The 21948-nt window shown below is 42.4% G+C and overlaps 1 protein-coding gene across 2 annotated transcripts in view; it reads right to left on the reverse strand.

Annotated features, from left to right (window-relative positions):
• The window catches only part of STAG1 (STAG1 cohesin complex component), a 193925-nt gene that overhangs the window by 82674 nt on the left and 89303 nt on the right, over positions 1 to 21948 (reverse strand). The window lies entirely within an intron of this gene.

A 21948-nucleotide genomic window follows, 5' to 3' on the forward strand; every position in this document is an offset into this window, starting at 1 on the left:
ATTTTGGTTTCCATAAAACCCTTTTTGGTATTGCAGGTAGGGGTGGGACATCAAATGAAGTACCTTGAAGGTGCAGAGTTCAGGTAGGACCCAGCTTTATAGTTGTAGAGCCCACGCGACCGTGGAGATCAACTTCCATTGGGCAGAGAAAAGCTGTAACCACCCTCCAATTGGAGGAGAATGTAGGGCATCACTTAGCTCTACGAAAGGGTCTGTTGCTGGACCCTCAAAATAGTCATCTGGCAGCGGCTTGCTGTCTGCCCCCATCCCTAAATGTCTGTCCTGGGGATGCTCAATTCCCTGGGTAAAGGGACGGTGGAAGGAAGGAGCATTAAGGACTACCTTGGGGGACCAAAATGGTTGCCTACGAAAATAAGGAGGGGTCCTACAGTCTGCTCTCATATTGGTATGGGGTAAAACCTTCCTCTTATCCTTGTTCTCAATTAGGATAGGTTCTAGCAACTCCTCGAAAAGGTTGCCTCTGTTAAAGGAAGTAGAAACCAACTTCCACTTCGACCTTATATATGCTTGCCAACGGTGAAGCGACAGAAGGTGACACAAAGTTACGTTAGATGCTAAGGCCCTGGATGCAAACATGGCCGTATTGAGGATAGCATCCGCAGAAAAATTGGCTGTTCCCAATAACTTATTAATGTCGTGGCATAGCCTGGTGTCCTCTGGGGGTAATCTGGATTGCATCTGGCAAAGCCAAAGCAGGGAGGCCCTATTGAAAAAAGAGACAGCAGGGGCCGCTTTAATGGGCCCAGGTTGTTGCCTGATATGTCTTGATATAACTGCCCAGCCGCCTTGTTAACCAAGGAACTGGGAAAGACCCCTTGAAGGGTAGGGCTGAAGAATTTGTTCAGTATCTGCAGGATAAAATTGCTAGGATTTGGACAGGCTTGGACTGGGTAGATTTGGGCGACTCGACAGGGATGAATCTTGTGGAGATTATCTGGGATGAGTTTGACACTGTGACCCCCAAGGGCATGGACAGGATTATGGGGAGACTCAGTGCTGCCACTTGTGTACTGGACCCTTGTCCCTCTTGGTTAGTTTCGGCTTCCCAGAAGGTGACACGAGGCTGGCTCCAAGTGATTACCAATGCTTCATTGAGAGAGGGGTTTTTTCCCACTGCCTTGAAAGACGTGGTGGTGAAGCCCCCCCCTTAGGAAGTCTTCCCGGGACCCAGCCTCTTTAGCCAACTATCGTCCGGTCTCCAACATTCGCCTTGTAGCGAAGGTTGTCAAGAGTGTGGTAGCATGTCAGCTTTCCCAGTATCTGGATGAAGCTGCCTATCTGGATCCGTTTCAGTCGGGTTTCAGGCCTGGATACAGCACGGAGACAGCATTGGTTGCATTGGTTGATGTTCTCTGGTGGGCCCAGGAAAGGGGCTGCTCCTCTGTCCTGGTCCTATTAGATCTCTCGGCAGCTTTCGATACCATCGACCATGGTATCCTATTGCGACGACTCGGGGGGTTGGGAGTGGGGGGGCATCATTTTGTGGTGGTTCTCCTCCTACCTGTTGGATCGGTCGCAGTTCGTGTTGACGGGAGGATCGACCCCGAGGCGCATCACTTGTGGGGTGCTCCAGGGGTCGGTTCTCTCACCCCTCCTGTTCAACATATGTATGAAACCGCTGGGCGAGATCATCCTTGGTTTTGGGGTATTATTAATCTGCTGATGATACCCAACTTTTCATCTCTACCCCAACCACCCAAACGATGCCCTCGACGTGATGTCCCAATGCCTGGAGGCTGTGAGGATCTGGATGGGGAAGAACAGCTCAAGCTCAATCCCTCCAAGACTGAGTAGCTGTGGTTTCCATCATCCCGATTTGTGCATCTTGTTCCATCTTTGATGATAGGGGGAGAAACTTTACCCCCCTCAGAGAGGCCTGCAATCTGGGAGTCCTCCTGGATACGCGGCTTAGTTAACACCTGAACACCTGATGGCCGTGACCAGGGGGACCTTTTACCAGGTTCACCTGATACATCAGTTGCGCCCCTTTCTGGATTGGGATGCTCTGTGCACAGTCACTTATGCACTCGTTCTTTCTCGCCTGCACTACTGTAATGCTCTCTACATGGGGCTGCCCTTGAAGAGCACCCGGAGGCTTCAACTGCTTTAGAATGCGGCTGCGCGGGTTATCATGGGGGTACCTAGGTGCTCCCATGTTACACCCCTTTTAGGCGGCCTGCACTGGTTGCTGGTTGTCTTCCGGGTACGATTCAAGGTACTAATTATGACCTTTAAAGCGCTCCATGGCTTAGACCCAGGATACCTGCGAGACCACCTACTGCCACCAGTAGCATCCTACCGTCCAGTGCGATCCCACAGAGCTAGCCTCCTCAGGGTGCTATTGGCCAGACAGTGTCGGCTAGCGACCCCCAGGGGGAGAGCCTTCTCTGTGGGAGCGCCTTCCCTCTGGAATGAGCTGCTCCCAGAGCTTCGCATAATCCCCGGCCTCTGGTCCTTCCGACGCGCCCTAAAAAGTTGGCTTTTCCAGCAAGCCGGCCTGGCCTGAATAGAATAAAATATAGGATTAATTTGGTTATTAATTTTAATTTAATTTTTAAATTTTTATTGTAAATATCAATTGGGGATTTTTTTGGGATACTTTTATTTAATGTCCCTTTTAATTTTTGTAATGTGTTTTCTTTTATGTTGTACGCTGCCCTGAGTCCTTGGAAGGGCGGCATATAAATCCAATAAACCTAAACCTAAACCTTATGAAAAGATTCTTCCGCCTTCTTATCCTCTGCCTTCAGACCTTCCATCAGATCTGAGGGTAAAATTGAAGCTGAAGTAAGAGATGCCACTGGAGCATTCACAGAGGGCAACTGTAATAGCTCCTCCAGGTTTGGGTCCACAGCATAGAGTCTCTTATCATTTCTGCTGGGGGCTGCTAGGGAGCCTGATGTAACCACTGATGTTAGATCATATCCATGAACAGCTTAGGCAAGAGAATAATATCCTGTGCCGGAGCTGGTTCATTAAACAACCCCTCGCTAGGATCCTGAAGAGCTGCAGTTGACTCCACGGGTTTACCTGACACCCCATTTGGGTGCTAGTCTTAGCCTTGTAGAGAAGGGATTTAAACAAGGCCAACTTAAAGAGACCTGTGAATGCGGGTTTATCCGGAGTGAGACCTTCGTCCTCAGACAGGTCTTGATCAGCCTCCTCTTCCTCTTCCCAAATGGACTCCTTACTTACTGCCCAGGGAGGGGCATGAGAGGGGGGTTTCCTGTATAATTACCCTATCCTGGAGACCCTGTACTAGCGGATGGTTAGGAATGAAATAGGCAGGGTGCTGGTCTCGATGTTGGATCCCTTGAGAAATGGCACGGGAGATGATGTTGCGCATCTCCAGTGAGAGAGCCAGGCCCTGATCCTCCAGTGGATGGAGCCCTGCTGCAGTGGGGATGAATGTTGTCTCCAGGGCTGGATGCCTGACTGGGCTAGATGCCTCCAGATCTGCTGGTACTGTGCAGGCAAACAGGGCAAATCCCTCCACAAGGGGTCTAGACCCCTGGACTCTTGTGGAGCCATCAGATGACCAATCTTGATGTTCTTCCTCCCTTAAGGAAAGGGAAGGTTCAGGTTGCAAGGGACAGTCTATTTCCTCCCTAGGTAGAATATCCTGTAGAGGTTCAACTCTGATTTGTCTTTGGTCAAAGACAGAAAGCATTGGAAAAACAGACAACTGTTTTTCCAATGCTTTCTGGCACCTCCTGGAATCCTTATCAGGGAGCATGGATTTCTTTCTGGAAGAACATGGGGACCTAACTTCCTTTGAGGCCTCCCTGGTAGTAGCACCTGTCCTTCTGAAGTGGGTCACCTTGACTGGGTGTCAGCTAGTTAATACTACAGCCTGGTCACCACTCCCTGACACACCTCTCTCTGCCATCTTTAAATGGGAGTCAGGTCTTGAGTCTGTTGCCATGAGGACGAACTGTTCGAAAATGAGGCCTAGGACAACTAAGGGAAGTCTGCAGGCCTTGCCGGTTTTAAATTGGATCCCAGGGAAGGGGGGAGGGCCTGCTGATTGGACCTCCACTCACCAGATAATGGCAAACGTGGCGGAATCAGAAATGGTGTGAACCACCAAATGGCTCTGTGGCGCCTCAAGGGAATCAGCCTTCAAATCCACAGAGTATGATCTCAACTGGCCAACGATTCTGGAGTCGCTAAGCTTGAGTGGGGGTGGAGGCCCTGCCAGTAATCCAAAAAGGACTAGTCCGCGCATAAAAGGCAAAGAGCAGGCTTGCAGGTGGTGCACAATTCTTATCTGACTCGCCTGGCACCGACGCAAAGCCTGCCAGAATGCTGAAGTTCGATCTATTGTGGCATGCTATATCTGCCTGCTGTAATTTGGAAGTCCGTGGTGATAGTGGCCCATTGGCAATCTGGTAAGGGTTACCACGCACCGGCAGCTGAGGGGAATCGACTTAAGCCACACAGTGTCAAAAGCCCCTTCCGAGGATGCCTGCCTCTGGAAACCAAGCTGTAAATAGTCATTTCAATAGAAGAAAACCAAGAAAGAAAAAACACCAAAATAAAATAAAATAGACAGTTCAAGCTGTCTTCTGCATAGAGACTGCAGAGAAGTTTTGGATACATCTGCTCCTGTGCTTGACTGAGTTTAAAACTGGACTCATAGAGCAGGGGAGGGGGGCGTGGCTAAAGCTTTTACTACTTAGTCTCTGGCAGATAGAAAGAAGTTAATCCATGCTTGGATTCTCTAAGCAGCGCACAGGAGAAGATAGTCCTCACTTATCAACTGCCTCATTCAGCAAATATTTAAAATTATGATGGTTCTGAAAAAGTAGGCTTATGGCTGGACTAGCAACCACCCCAGTGTCCTCAAAGTAATGTGATCACCAATAAAATCTTCATAACTGGCTTCCAACAAGCAAAGTCAATGAGGAAGCTGGCAGGAAATTGCAAAACACCTGATGTTGCATTTAATGACCTGTGAATTCCTTAATGATTACAGCAAAACTGATGTTATAAGTCAGGTGTAGTCAGATGACATTTCATTCATTCACTTAGTGATGGGGGTTGCTGGTTCCAATAGTGATTGGCAAGTGAAAACTACCTGTACAAACAAGAACTTTTTCTGTACAAAGGTAAACATTAGCGTCATTAAGAATAATTATTATAAGTACATGAATTTAGATGGAATACATTTTCCACCAAGCTGTTAAAATTATAGAGTACTTGGTGCCAAGTTTGGTTCTTTCCTTTTATTACCCGATTGGGTAATATTGTCAGTGCAAGTGAATGAAACTTGCTGCCCATTTATTTATAGTAGGTTGCCCTACCAGTTTCGTGGCACTGTGGTTTCTTCCTAATGGTTCCTTGATTGGAATATTATTTTCTGCCTGATTGCCTCATTTTGATCCCTGTTTATAAGGGTTGGCTGGCAGAAGGAATTTATTCTAGTCTTTTTATTTCCTTCCTAAGTTTTTTATTGTCTCTTTGAATGGTGTGCAAATGTGGGTTATCTCTATGTACCTATTCTTCTACTGTTTAAATTTTTACTTCAATACAGGAAAACATCACATTTTAATATATCTAGCAATACTGTTGAGTTTCTGTACATATAAAGTACAAATATTTATCCAGTAAGGTGATTATGCATTAGATTTTATAGCAATGAGTACTATGTGCTATCATAGGAAAGAAGAGCATGATAAATGATTTTTTTTTCTAAAGAAGAAATTTCTGCTCCATATCTGATTAAAGAGCAAAATTGGGAAGCAATGCCTTTGAAACTGCTCATTGACAATTGGATGTCTGACCTTTCAGCCATGTATGCATTTGATCAGACCACTTTCACCTAAAGTGACAAGTAACATATTTTTATTCTGATTACAATACAGCAACAATTTGATTTAAAAGACTCCCATGCAGCAGACTGTGAATGCAATAAAAAGCTGTCTACAATTCCTCTTGGAATAAGAAAAGTCTACTGTATCCAAAATAGTTCAGATGGGGCAATAACATTCTCCTTAATTTATCACATTCATACTCTGTACAATCACATAACTCTCACACTTACAAAAATTGCAAGTGATCCAAGCATTTAAATAAAATATCCATGCCATTAACTATAACCATAAAACAAATGAATAATTAAAAACAACAATTAACTGTGCTGTCCTGTCTCAATAGGTCATGTGGGATGTTTCACTTTTGAGTATTTCTGGAATGCTAGGACAAAGGGGTATAATTTAATTTATAAGAGGAAATTCTTCCATAAAATTCTTCCATTGTTACTGACAAGCATCTCTTTTATGGAAAGGACCTATGAGCTTCCATTTGAGCCCCAACCCAATACCTTGCAGAGGTGACAGATTGTCAACAATTTCTTCTGGAATCCACAGCCAAATTGGTCCTGCAAGAATCTCAGTGTCAAGTTATGCAGGACTGTATAACAAAACAACCACTGCAACTACTTTTTTGCAGCTGGAAGCCAACAAGTGGCCAATGGAAGAGTTGGACTACAAGTATAATAACTTCATAGTAATGAGTGCCAGCAACTAGTTGGATTACTGTATTTTGGCCAACTGAAATTTCTCAATGGTTTTCAAGCACAATAGTTTTCAGCAAAATACATTGCACAGGATTGTTTTCTCTTTTGTTTAGGTGTGTGTGACATGCAAGCAGAGTCAAGGCAATTTCCCAATTTTTAACACACCAAGCCCAAAAGATTGCCGTCACTGTTCTAGGATATGATTATATGCAGCAAAAGCTACCAAAACACACAATGTGGCACAAGTAGGGAAAAATCTTTATTACAGTTTAGCTATTTGAAGCAATTGATTGCTGTCTACCAATGCAAGGGTACTAACTCCTCAAACAAACTCCTCTTGTACTAAAACCCCAGAATGTGCTCCATCTCAAATTCTACCTCTAGTTAATATGTGAATATGAGCCTGAAACTAGTTCATTTCCAATATAACTGGAAAAATGAAAGGGGAGACCAAATACAGTAACTGAGGGAATTATTGGTGGTTACACCATGGTGAATTGTACTGATTAACTGTACTCCTGGAGCATGAGAGCTAGCCATTGGTTGTTCCAAGGCAAAAAGTCTTGGCAGATAAGGCATATTTGTAAATAATACAGGATTCAATTCAGTTTCCATTAGCATTAGTGACTATATTTGGATTTTGCTGCTTGCATAGGCAATGTCACTGCAATATTTAAATGTTAATCAGTAGTTCTATTAGTTTGGGCTCTGCCTACTTCTCAGTTGTCCTGGGAAATGGGGCGGCATTATTTACTGCCATACCTGATTGGAAAAATGCCTCTTTACAATGATGGTAGATTGCTGGTGCTGGGACTATGGGGCTCACTCATCAGTACCTCAGCCAGATTCTGCACAACACAAACAAACTCTACGCATTCTGGTTTAACATCTCTTGGGTAATAAAACAGATTTCTTCCATTTCCAAGCTGCATAAATACAACTTATAAAGTTTTCAATGTTTGGGAAAAGGTGAAGGCATATAAAAGTGAAACCAAATATTTCCCTTTCTGTCTACACTTGTTTGCAGTTCTTCAAGCCTTCCATTTATGCAAAAGAAGATAAATACGATAATTATGTCTGGGAGGTTTGACAAAGTAGTTAATCTTTTATTTAACCAGACAAGGCCTCTCTAAACAAGTCAATCAAACTGTCTGATTCCAGTTCACACCTTATGCCAACAGTTGAATTCTGTAATACAGGTAGTCCTGAGTTACAATAGTTCACTTGGCAACTATTCAAAGTTACAACAACTCTTGTAAAGTGTCCAGGTATATGAACTGTAGATCTGAGATGCATACCAATCCACTATGGTTAGATCCTTTAAGAACACTATATTTCAAAATCATTTAATATAAGCTGGGACAGAGGGAAGTAGACCAGGCATTTTTCACATGGGCAATCAATACATTTAGACTATCACTAAATATATTTATTTTTATTATAATTTACCAGCTGCCAACTCTGGGGAATGTACAAAACTGGGGAAATGTAAAAACAACCAAAAATACTGAACCAGACAGTCCAGACTAAAATAATCTAATAGACAGCAAAAACAACAAAAAAGGGCTATTCAACAAATAATAAATATCAACCATAGGCTTAGGACCAGAGCCATTTTTCAACTTTCCAGAACCCCAAGAGAGAGGATATATCCTCAAGGGTGGGGTTTTGCTGTTACAGAGGGTGGGGGCCACAACAAAGACATGTGCTTCCTGGGCCCTACAAGATGACAATGTTTAATGGGCAGAAACAGTTTCTTACCACAGCTCTGGAGATATCCTGTGGTCCAACCTCCCAAGTAGGAAGTGGGTCACCCTAAAAGGAGTTACCATGTAGCTACTAATAGAAGTCATAATAAGGGTAGATATTTCACCACCCTTTATAGACATGATTTAGACTGAATATGGATTCTTACTTGTGTTCAGTCCAATTCATACATGTTCCTTCTCCAGTGACACTTTAAGCATTGCTTCTGGTGTTCCATTCTCTTGGAGCTCTTTGGAAAACCAAGGACAACCCCAATTCACCACACAGGATGGATCCAGTCCAGGGCCCTTGTCACATGCCTATTTGAGACTGTACGTAAGGCCGCAGCTAAAGTGCCTGACAACTCCTTGGGCAAAACATGTATGTATGTATGTATGTATGTATGTATGTATGTATGTATGTATGTACGTACGTACGTACATACATATCGGTGTGTGGATGGAACATCACTATGCAATATTAAGTCAACCAAATCCATGTAAGCAGGAGTCTACTACACTTGACCGGACCAGAAGTGCAGATGTACAAAGAGGTCTCAAAGACATAATGAGATAATACATAGTGACAGGGTGTAAGACACAGGCAGAAACAGCATATACTGAATGGCACAACCAAGTAGTGGCATTGTGTTCAGGAAGATCTGTACAATGAATAGGCTGACCCTTTCAAGTCCAGATGGGAAATTCCATAGAAGGTTGTAGAGAATAACAGGACTAAAATCCTATGACATTTTAGAACCAGAACCAAATGGACAGAAAAGTATTAGCCAATCAATTAGACATCATGATAGTAGCCAAGGACCAGAAGAAAGTGATGGTGATAGATATAGCATGGCAAGTGACAGCAATAGCAGGAAGAAAGAGTATGAAAAGTTGGAGAAGTATCAGGGCCTGAAGGACCCAAGACTGAGGATACATACCACCCAAAGAAGTGAAAAGGAAATGTGCTGGCTTTCCCCTTTAAAGCACTTCATGGCTTTAAACCCCTGGGACCATCTTACTTATGGGACTATCTATCCCCAGTTGTTTCTTTCCATCCTATCTGATCTGACAGGAAGGGGTATTGTCAGCTAGGGAGTATTGGCGGGTGAGGCCCAGAAGAAGAGCCTTTTCTGCCATGGTACCCACCCTTTGGAATATCATTAGATTGGCCCCATTCCTGCTAACTTTTTTTAAGGCCTTGAAAATTTCACTTTGTGCTCAAGCCGGAGCCCTATGCATAGATCAGAGTTTGTGTCTTGGCTGAATGCATATTAGGCTACATCATGCCTGAATGCTTTTTATTTTTATTTATGTTAATATTTTGTATTTTTATTTGTTTAATTGTAAGCTGCCTAGTCACATAAAAATGAGATGGGTAACTATATAAATCGAATAAACTGTATGTGTGTGTGTGTGTGCGCGCGCGCACACACACACACACACACAATTTTGTTTCTGAAGAATCTAATGTTCCTGCTAGGTAAGTAGATTATAGAGACACATTTTAAATGAGTTATCTGCAGGAAAAATCCACTAGGTTTCATATGCCCATAAACTGTGTAGCAGTAAAACATTAATAAGCACATCGGTATCTATTTGCCCATGAAGATGCTGGGGGGATGGGGAGAATTATCATACTGGGAAACCTGCCAAAAATGTAGGAAAAAAGGAAGGGAATGATGAAAGCTAAAGAAATGGAAAAATAACTCAGGGCAAAAATTTAAAGCAGCAAGGGAAGAATAAAATTAAAGGCTTAACTGTTTTACTGGAGTGTCAGATTCTGCACACTTTACAGATTGATTATCCAGTGGTCCTTTTTTAAACTCAGAGTTAGGGCCAAATACAGCTCCTCTGGGAATGCATTCTCAGCACAGGAATTAGGCAGAAGATCCTCTCGTGCATGTCAGATAAATAAACCTCTGGCAGTGAAGGTATTTTCAGAAAGGCATCTCTTGGGCCAGTTTGTAATAGGAAAAAAATCCTCAGAATAATAGGCCTTATATCTCTTAGGGTATCCTAAAGATCAACATTAAATTATGCATGGTAAACAAGTCAATTAAGTGCACAACTTTTAGACATCACCATATCATAATCATCACCATTATCATAATCTGGCAAAGCACTCAGAATCCTGGTGGTTTACAAAATGATAAAATACAATAGAAAATCCATAGTAAATAAAAATGATTACAGTAAACAATCATTATAAGAAATAAACAATCACTATAACACTACAAAAACCCCAACTCATTGAATCTATTAAGAATAGAAGTTACAAGAAGCAAACAAAAAATTAAATACTATAACAATGACAAAAAATTCCATTTCAAAAACTCAGTGGAAAAGTTCAGACTTCACAAGCTCCAAGACCATTATTGGCACTGTTCCAAAGAAGTATGATCAAAATGCAAGGCTTTCTAATTTCAGCCTTCTGGGCACCACCAGGAGCTTCTCCTAGATGGATTTTCTGAGACAGTTTGATAACTAAATCCGGACTAAAAAGAGTACAGATAATCCATTTCCTTGGTTCCACCACAAAAGCGCGTAGGACAAAATCGCGCTCGACAAAAGCGCGCTGTGACGTCATCACAGCGCGACGAAAAAGATCGAAAAATGTAAAAATAAAGCGAAAACCTTACCCTAAGCCCCCCAAACCTAACCCTAAACCTAACCCTAAACCTAACTCTTAACCTAACCCTAAACCTAACCCTAAACCTAACCGTTAAAGTAACGAAAAACCTAACGCTAACCCTTATCCTAACCCTAACGCTAACGCTAACGCTCTAAAGCTAACCCTAACCCTTAACCTAACCCTAACCCTAACCCTAACCCTAACCCTAACCCTTACCTTTATGTGAATCGGCTTGCTTTAATTTAATTTTTATTAATTTTTATTTGAATTTTTCGATCTTTTTCGTCGCGCTGTGATGACGTCAAAGGCGCGATTTTGTCGATCGCGCTTTTGCCGTCCGCGCTTTTGACGGGTCACGCATTTCCTTTAGTGTGTTTTGCTATGCTTAACAATTTCTCCCCCAAAAAGGAGTAGGTGATAGTTGACAATTTTGTTGACTTTTAAGATGATGAACATGAAGTTTCAAGACTTCTGGCACTCACATTTACAAAGAAGCATTAAGCAAATTCAGTAGGTCACACTAACTCATTCAAAAGCAGGAGGAGAACGAGTCAAATACATAAGTGACAGGGGTCATGCCACAGAAAACCCTACCTAATTCTTCAATTTACAGGCCAAAATGAGCTCCAGATAACAAAAAATGACAACTCTCTAGTCACATCTGATTCTTTCTAGGAGGAGTCAAAACTCTGCAAATCCAAGCACAATCACAGAGGCTAAACATGTGGTCTTGGTCCATGTCGCCAACGAAATAATTTACTAGCCTAAACAATCATCTGTCAACAAGCCATCAACATAATTGGGAAGAGAAATAATGACAATTTGCCTTTCTTATTGCCATAGCATAAACTCAGTTTTGGAACATATCCTTGTGTACATGGTCAGTCAGATTCACTTTTAGACTCTTCACTGTTTTCTAGGATTTTTTGACACTTTATCACCTGGAACTTTCCCTGGATGGTAATTCAAGTGTTGCATATACACCAACTGTAACTCCTAGACATTTTCCAAAGGCAATTCCATGTATAGCGTTTTGAAAAACTTATGAATAATTTTCACAAGCCCTAAATAGTCATATATTGGCACACTAGCCATCCATACAAGTGCCTGCCAAAGCCACCACCTGTGAACCTAATAAGAGTTGAAGACCAAGGGAGAAGGCAGGGCTGACGTCGCTACGAAGTGGAGCAGTGGTTAAATGCAGCACTGCAGGCTACTTCAGCTGACTGCAGTTCTGCAGTTTGGCTGTTCAAATCTCACCGGCTCAGGGTTGACTCAGCCTTCCATCCTTCCGAGGTGGGTAAAATGAGAACCCGGATTGTTGTTGGGGGCAATATGCAATATGCTGACTCTGTAAACTGCTTAGAGAGGGCTGAAAGCCCTATGAAGCGGTATATAAGTCTAACTGCTATTGCTATTGCTATTGCTACATGACATGCAATCTTGGTGCTCCAGATTGCTGTTGATATCTCTGCTGCTGGACGGTCCTTTTGGACCTAAACCGTCCCGAAGAGACGGTGATAGAGAAGGGCACGTCCTGCTGATCTCAGGGGCATTGCAAAGTCCCTGATCGATCCAGGAGAAGCTCTTTTCTCCGGCTACATTGAAGCCATTGAAGCTGCACAATGTTGGGACAGACCCCTGAAACGGAAGCAGAGCAGGAGAGTGTGGCGAAATTGGTGAGATAAATTTTACTATTGGAGAAGAGAACACCCAAAAAGACTTAGAGCAAAATTAAAATTGAAGACAGAAGAGAGTAAGCAGCGAATTAAACCTGTATTAAAATTAGTGTGTTATCTTTCTTTCCTTGACTTAGTTTTCTTTTTTTGGATGGAATTCTTACAAATGCCATTTACTTTTTAAATGGGACTGGTCTCTTTTTTCCTTCTTCTATTTTTCCTCATTTTTTGTATTTGTGCAGCAAGAATCTCTTTCTTTTTGTAACATTTTATATTTTTATTTTATATTTTTAAAAAATTCTCTCAAACTCGGAACAAAGAAATGGCTAAAAGAAAAAGAAAAAGAACTAACACTACCACCTAAAGGCTGGAGGCTTGGAAACACTAATTCCTGTGAATACTTGACTTATATTTTATATCTCAAAGTCGTTTACTTGGTTTACTGAAAGGAGCAGTGGGAAGAGCACAATTTGTTTATACGGGTGCTCTTATACGGGTAGCTGGACTGGAGTAAAGTCAAAGCCTCAACTTGAAAGATTATAGTGAATTTGTTTGAAATTTAGCAATAAGCTTGGATGGTTTAATGGCAGTGTTTACAACCTAGAAAATGATGCAACATGAAGAAGAAAAGGGATTAACATTGCAAATAATTATGTTAGAAATTCAAAAAGTTCTAATAATCAGAGAGAATTGACAAAAGATTTGAAATTATAGAACAAAACACAGAAAGAGTGGAGGGAAAAGTTGAGAATATTTACAAAACAATGCTGAAATTTGAGGACAGAGTTCAAAAAACTGCACAGAAATATGAACAGAGTGGTAAGAAAATTGTTGATACTGACAGCAAACAGAGAGTGGAGGGAAATGATATCCGTGAATTACTGAAAGGAGAGATCAATGAACTCGAACTCTATCCAAGACTTCAAAATATAGATGAAGAAAGGGGAGAAAATTTGGCAGAAATGAGAGTAACTTTGGCAGAAGCACCAGTGATAACCAAAGGCAAGATGATGGTAGGAACAGATGGAGGGTTTCGACTCTCTATAAGATATGGAATGAACAACAAGTTGCTAAGAGAAGTTCACATAAGACTTATCAAGAAAACACTTAGTATACAGATTCTACAAATGGCAAGAGATATTGGACTGCACTACTACTGGATAGATACAGGTGATGAAATGAAATGTTACAATAAAATCAAGTTAAATTTAGTTAAACTTTGAGTATTATGTGTAATACAAAGTAATAATAGTTATAGTAAATAAATAATTAACAATGATAATAATGCATTTATATATACTAGATTGATAATATGAAATTTTATATAAAATTGCAAGTGGGACTATGTAGATGAAGTTGAAAAGCTTTTTTATAAAAGATAAAGAATTTCATATGGAATAGAATCTAAAGATGTAATATCATTGGATGATTTTAGGAAAATGTAATGAAACACTGTAATATAAATTTACTTTAAATTTAGTTATGCTTCATATAAAAAGAATGTAATAATAGCTATACTCAATGAATGTTTAATAATCATAATAATTGTATACATATATATTAGATTAATGATATTAATAATGGAAAAAACATGGAATTGGATATTATTAGAGAATGTTACCAATACTAGAATAATAGATTATAGTAGTCTTAGTATGACATCCTGACTGAAAACCTATTTGAAATCAGTCCCGATATTCAATATCATTCAAATGCATCTAAAATTGAAACTGCTAGAAACTGGTATATGGTTGGCATGCTTATTTAATATATGATAAGAAGGTGGATAAGATTTTTAAAAGTCATATTTTAAGGAATGCTCTATTGGGTGTCTAGAAAAAATATCAATATAAATTAAATAATAAGATACCTATGTGGGCAGTACCCAGACATGTGATAGAGAATATAAGCATAGAACAAAAACAGGATGTAACCACATATAGAGAGCTTCTGAATATAAAAAGAGGTGTACTACAGTTAAAGCCTATGAATGTACTAAAAGAGGAAAGGGTAATTCAAACCTGGTTTCAGTATGGACAGCTACAGGCCAGATGGAAAAAAGACCAGAAAATTGGTATTATGCAAAATGAGGATAATTTAGTAAAACAAATTAGGGACCAGAGTCAAATGCATATAAAAAGGTTATATAATATATTGATAGAAACAGATTCTGAAATAGAGCTAGTTAAAGACTGTATGATAAAATGGGCACAAAATTTTGAAGAACCAATAATGATGGAAACATGGGAAAAGATATGGGTAAGAAATGTAAAATTTATGCAAGCCCAAAACTTGAGAGAGTTTTTATAAGATGTTTTATAGATGGCATTTAGATCCTAAAAAATTATCTTGTATGTATTCGAACTTACAATTTAAATGCTGGAAATGTGATTGTGCTGATGCTACGTATTATCATATATGGTGGACTTGTAAAAAAATCAAAGCATTTTGGATAAAAATATGGTGGATTACTCAAAATATTCTTAAAAAGGGGATAAAATTTACTCCTCAGTTATTCTTGTTAGGTATAATTACAGATTGTACAGTTATAGAGACTAATTTGATTCTGAATTTAACAACAGCAGCAAGTTTGTTGGTGGCGCAGTACTGGAAGAAGGAAGAATTGCCTACTATTCAAGAATGGACGTTAAAAGTAACAAACTTAGCAGAGATGGCTAAAATATCAGCATACCTCAAGGACCATTCAGATGAGAAATACAAGATGGAATGGAGAAGATGGACTGATTATATTCAAAATAAATATGGGACTAAGAAATTTCAGTTAGCTTATGAATGAATGAACAAGGAATGTTACAATTCATCTAAAGTTAGCTTTACAAAAGGGGAGTTAAAGTACAAGTGAAGGTACGATGCTAAAGTTAGTTAGTTTATTTTAGTGTATGATTGTTAAATGTTTATACCCTGTATCTGCTCTGGAAAGTTGGCGGGGGAGGGTAGGGGGGATGTGGGATTGGGGGGGAGGGAGGGAAGGGGAAAGGTATACTATTGTAAAACTTATTAAAACTTTTTAATAAAAAATAAATAAAATTGAAACTGCTTTTAAATGTTTCCAAGAAATGCATTGTTTAAGAATTGCTATTTATGTAAAAGGAACCGTCCTGGGGTGGGATGGAGGCAGAAAAAGTCCATGTAATGGTCTGCCCCACTCCCAATAAATACATGCACCTCTTTTATATATCTGTATGCCATATTCCACATACAATTCCAAAGAACTATTTATTTCCTGTATACTTTTTTATTTTCCATTTTCATAACATACAATCACATGTATACTATACATAGCCAGTATCCTATAGTATTAAATAGAAATTACATCAGTTCCCCTTGTCATCAACACCCAAAAAGATAAAAACCCATTATTAGCTCTTCTGCTCTCCATACACCTCTTTCTTCTACCTCTCTCCTACCTCCTTTCTTCCCTCCATCATCCTTTCCTACTCTACTTCCCCTTCCTTTCTCCTTCTCCTCTCTCTACATTCCACTCCTCCTTATCCTCCTCATCTTCCCCCCTTACCCTCTCTCCTATCCCTCTCTTCCCATCTTTCTTCTCCCTTCTGTTTCCCACTCTTCCTCTCATTGGTGTATTTCCGCTTCCATATCAATATACTTAACATATCCTTATCTTCTTGTTTAAATATTTCTTTACATATTTAAAGAGAAAGCAATAATTTAAGAATTCATTAAAAATAATTGCCTGTAAACTAATATATCTAATTTCTAAATTAAACTGATCTATATCTGCCTATAACACCCATTCTTTCAAACTCAAATTACTGTCACCCAACAAAACAGGCAAAGAATGTATTTCTTCCAAAAGCAAAAATGGCTCAATAAAAGAAAAAGAACCGCTTGGCACCTAGATGAAGGCTCCAAGTGAAGCAAGTTGATATACAATGTATATAAAAAGTCTACACAATCCCGTTAAAGTGCCAGATTTTTGAGATGTTAAAAAAAACCCTTCTATACATTTCTCCTGATATCTTCCAATAATGAGATCCCTTTGATGCTTTGTAAGCTCTTTGCAGACCATGGCTTTTTCTGTGAGAGGCAACTGAGTAATGTCAGAAAAATCCTATTAGAACAGGTGAACTTTATATGGGCTAGATCACTAGTCATTTTAATTGATGGGAAGTATGTACTACTATTTTAACATCAGCTTGAATGTGATTGGTTAAATCTGAACATCACATTGCTACTTATAAGAAAATGTGTAAGTTTATGCAGCAACATTATTATATGTTTATCGTTATATTCCATCCTACAAGATTTCAGTTTGTTTTTCAATTGACAGCTTATATGTTATATTTAAGGTAGAAAAAAAATCTGTTTTATCTTAGTCTGATTTTTTTTACATCTCAAATACCTGGCATTTTAACGTGTGTGTACACTTTTTATATCTTAGTGGGTAGTGGTAAGAGGCTAGTTTTGATGTGGTGCAAATATCTATTCCTCCTTTTGAATGAGAAATAGAAGGAATAATTTATCAAAGTCACTCAATATGTGCAGTTTAGTAGGGGTATTGGTATATTTAGATTTATAAATACTCTGGGTGAAAGGTTAGTTGCAGTGGTGGGTTCCTACAGATTTGGCCCGGTTCAGCTGAACCAGTAGTGACATGCCAGCCTGGGTCACAGAACCAGCAGCGACCCAGATTGGCCACGCCTCTGAACCAGTTCCCCGGTTGCCGCAGTCACTGCTGCCATCTTATTTTTGAGTTCTGCGCATGTGCAGGACAATTAGTATTGAACTGTGCATGTGAATGCAGTGCACGCACATGAAGCATGCCCATGAGCGAACCGGCAGTAACGCCGGCTAGAACCCACCCCTGGTTAGTTGATACGTATATGAGAAGTAACAGGCTGATTGATTTATTAGATTTTTATCCTGCCATTAATTTATATGTAACTCAATAGTAATAACAACAGAACTTAAAAACCGCTCAATATAGCAAACATACCTAATACTCTTTCCTCCTTCTATTTTCCTGACAATAAGAACCCTGTGAGATAGGCTAGGCTGAGAAAGAAGGATTGACCGAAAGTCACCCAGCTGACTGTCATGCTTAAGATGGGACTAGAATTCAATCTCCTGGTTTCTAGGCTATCACCTTAAGGTAGAGCCAACAGTAAGCCATTCGGATAATAAGATATGAGAGGTGGCCTTTTGTTCTGGGGAAAGATGTGGAGACGGGTGGTGGTGGTATGTCTAAGAGGAGATGTGCAGGCAGTAGTATCACAGTGCTGTGGTAGGTAGGGGACAGGGAGAGACATGGTGGTAAGTACGGCTGGCTACTTTTGAGGAATGATAACTTGGTATGTTATACTATTCATGGTCACTACTGCCACATAGCTCTAACCCTAATAATTGAAAAACTGAGTCACAATGATGGCAGGATATTGGTTTTGTTTCAGGGCATCACCAACATTATCAGGGGTTGAGCTATTACTTCCAGTTTCTTGCATGGTCAATCACTTTCTGCTTTTATGGATAGTCTTTGATTTACAACCAAAACTGACACCAGATTCTCCATCACTAAGCGATGTGGTCATTGAGCTGCACCAGTGGCGAAATTCATTTTTTCCCCTACCGGTTCCATGGGCATGGCTTGATGATGGGGGTCATGTGACTGAGAGGGCATGGCCAACTAGATCATTCAGGCCACCCACCAAGCCACGCCCACAGAACCGACAGAAAAGTTCAGTTGGCTAAGTCTTCTACCGTTCAACCTGGCTGCTTCTCACCTCTTTCTCATGTTTGCTGAGTGTATGAGCCTGAGAAGGAGAGAAGCAGCCATGCTTAATGCTGCAGTAGAAAAGTTGAACTTTTCTCCCTCCCTGCTCAGAAGATAGCCGTTGGTCGCATATTCACCTCTATTTGCATGGCTGCCCCCACCTGCCGGCGGCCATTTGTTAGCCCAAGCAAAGGGCATGGGCGTGGGGCATTTGCCGTCGCCTTCACTCTGTGTGAGGCTGTCGAACAGGAAAGCAGCAGCAGGGGGAGGGGCAGGAGGAATCTGGAGCAGCCTTTGAGTCATGGACTCAGCTTCTTACGCCTCCTTTCGCTACTATTCGCTCGGCACTTAGAAGCGTCTGGGCCTGTGGCTGGCAAGTTAGCGATCACCAAACCACTCCCTGGGGGGATTACAGAGGGAGCAGCGAACCTTTGCAGTGCTGTGCCTCACTCACCTCTCCTGGCCTGGGCTCTTCCTCAATGGCCATGGTCTGCAGGGACAGCCCAGGGGAGGAAAAGTGGTGGTGGGAGGTGACGGAGTGGGCAAGTCTGCGCTCATCATCCAGTTCATTCAGGTGACAGGTCCAAAATTGGGCGACGGTGTTGGTGTTAATTTTCTTGTCTTCCTCAGCGCTCTGCTCTGGTAAGGGTGCGGCACAGCAGAACTACCAAGTGCCTGAAGCCCCTTCCTCTTCCTCTGCCCTGGCTTCGCTGCTGGTGGGTGGGCACCTCCTCACAAGGTGCCCTCGTCCTGTAAGCAGAGCCCAGTGTGCGCGTTCTGGGGAGAGGCTTCGAGCCTTGGAAGGGGGGACCCTCCCTTTGCCTTGTCACTATTGTGCAGCCAAGAGCTCGAACATTGACAGAACAAGAAATGGGCATTCTCTGGGCAGGTGGAGATAGCATTCAGGAATTGGTTAACTCTGTCATCCAATCAGACTGAGTCTGCAAACTTCAATGTCACACCTCCTCTGGTAGCTCCACCCAGCTTTTTGACAAAGGTGTTGCTACAGACTGACATGTGATGATTGAAGAGTCTCTCCTCGCTGGCCCTGAACCAGACCTCCTCTAGGGTGGGGCTGAGAACGGGTGTTTCAGGTAAGACCAACACCTATTCTCCATTGTTGGTGAAGAGAGCATCCAGAATGGGACATACTAAAGCTTGGCCTGTCCTTATGGGTGGGTGGTTGTCTGGGCTGAAGCCGCCTGGCTTATATGAACTCATTGCAAAACCCGCCTGCCAAATGCTGCATCTGCTGACATGTAGCTATCTATCTTGTAATGGCGAATAAATGGCGATGGAGAGGTCAAGTGGCGGTTCGACACACCTCTTCCAGTGAAGCCTGCATGGCCCAAGGAGCAGATATGGCCGCACTCCTAGTGGAATGAGCCGTGATATGCCCTGGAAGTGGCTGAGACTGCAGTTCGTAGATTTTCACGATGCAGGCCCATATCCAACAACTCAACGAGGAAGGTGTAGCCTTGTGCCCATGGAGGCCGGCTGGAATGATACAAAGAGCGCTTCTAGTGTTGACCTTTGGGACAAATGAAGAGTCAAATCACAATACGACTGTCAGAATGGAAGACGCACAAGTCGTGCCTTGCCGACAAGGCCGCCAGTTCCGATACCCACCTAGCCGATGTAATGACCACCAAGAATGCCACCCTAAAGGAAAGGTAGTGGAGGCAAGTGTCCCTCAAGGGTTCGAAAGGAGGCCTCGTGAGGGAATGTAGCACCTTGGTCAAGTCCCATGTTGGATATCAATGAATGACCGGAAGTCGGAGGTTGGTGGCCCCTTACAGGTACTATTGAATTACGGGATGGTGTGCCAGAAATGTGAACGATCCGCAGAAGAAAACTGAGGAGAGGGTGGCGACCTGCCTCTGGAGGGTGCTAGGGGACAGGCTATTGTCCAAGCCCTCCTGCAGAAACTCCAGCACCTGATGGATGGGTGCCTGTGAGGAAAGAATATTCTTGCCTGAGCACCATCAACAAAAGGTTCGCCAGGTAGCATCGTAGATGCGGTTGGTCAATGGTCGTCTCGATGCTTGTATTGTCCCAATGACCCTAGGGGATAGACTGTCTGTTGTCAGGACCCGCCGCTCAATCTCCAGGGGATCAATTTTGACCAACTGGCGATCTGGGTGAGCAAAGGACCCCTGGCTGAGTGAGATTCTGGAAGTGGAAAGTCTCCAGGGGGATGCTACGGATAGGTTCATCAGATCTGCGAACCAGGGTCAACGGAGCCAATAGAGTGCCAGAAGTAGAAGCTCCACTCCCTCCTCCAGCATTTTCCGGATGACCCGTTGAATGAGAGGTAGAGGAGGGAAGGCATATAGAAGTCCAGAGGGCCATGGGCAAGGTAGCGTATCCATGCCTTCTGCCCCTGGAACTGTGTACCGTGAGAAGTGCGGTATTTGTCTGTTGTCCCTGTTGGCAAAGAGATCGATCGCTGGCAGGCCTTATCAGCTGGTCCGTTACCAGAAGAGGTCCAGATGTAGTCTCCACTCCATGTGATTTTTCTGAGTGTGGCTGAGCCAGTCGACTTGAACCTTTGATACCTCCAAGATATGTTCGGCCCTTAGACAGCAAATGGTCTTCCACCCAGAGGCCAAGAAGTTCGGCTTCCCGCATGAGGGACCTGGAATGAGTCCGTCCCCCCCCCAGCGGTTGATATGGGCCTTGGCAGTCATATTGTCTGTGAGGACCAGGATGTGATTGTTGACTACGCTCTCTTGGAAGTGTACTAGAGCCAGTGCATTTCCCACAGTTCCACCAGTTGATGTTGTGCTTGAGGTTGGACTGGGACTACTGGCTCTGAGCCATCCCTGACTCTAGGTGAGTGTCTCAGCTGAACAGACTGGCATCCATGGTTAGCATCAGGCAGGCTGGCTCACTGAACAGGTAACCCTTGGAGATGGCTGGGGACCACCACCATCCCAGTGACCTGATGACTTCTGGAGGTACCTGAACTGTGGTCAATGAACAGCTCCTGCCAGTCTTCTGGTGCAGGAGGAGAAACCACTGTAGGGGCCTGCTATGTAGACGGGTCCAAGGCATGATCACAAAACAGGAGACCATCTTTCCTAGTAATTGGGAGAGGACGATTAGCTGGACTCAGCATTGAGATCTCACGCTGCCAGCCAAGGCTCGGAGGCTCTCCTGTCTCTCTTGGGAAAGATAAAGCCTGCCCTCCGTGGTGTCTATAATTGCCCCCAGATGGAGGAGGTGGATCGAGGGATAGAGGTGGCTTTTGACTAGGTTTATGGAAAACCCGTGGTCTTTCAGGGCCTGAAGGTTGACATCTAGATCCCTCTCTGCCCGACTTAGTGACCTGGAAAGAAGGAGGATGTTGTCCAGATAGCACTGGAGTCTGACTGGCCTGGCTCACAGATGGGCTACCATAGTGGCTAGGATTTTGGTGAACACTCTCAGGGCCAATGAGAGCCCGAAGGGAAGAGCCCTGTACTGAAAATGTTTTCCCTGATAGCAGAATCGCAGGTACTGCCTGTGAGTTGAGAGGAGAAATGCTTCCTTGAGGTCTACTGGGGTGAGGTAATCGTCCCTCTGGATGCTCTCTAAGATGGTCTGAAAGAAAT

This window comes from Thamnophis sirtalis, unplaced genomic scaffold (genome assembly GCF_051295495.1).
Source record: "Thamnophis sirtalis isolate CommonGarterSnake01/CBP01778 unplaced genomic scaffold, rThaSir2_p1.2 scaffold_11, whole genome shotgun sequence".
In the NCBI taxonomy this organism is placed as follows: domain Eukaryota; kingdom Metazoa; phylum Chordata; class Lepidosauria; order Squamata; family Natricidae; genus Thamnophis; species Thamnophis sirtalis.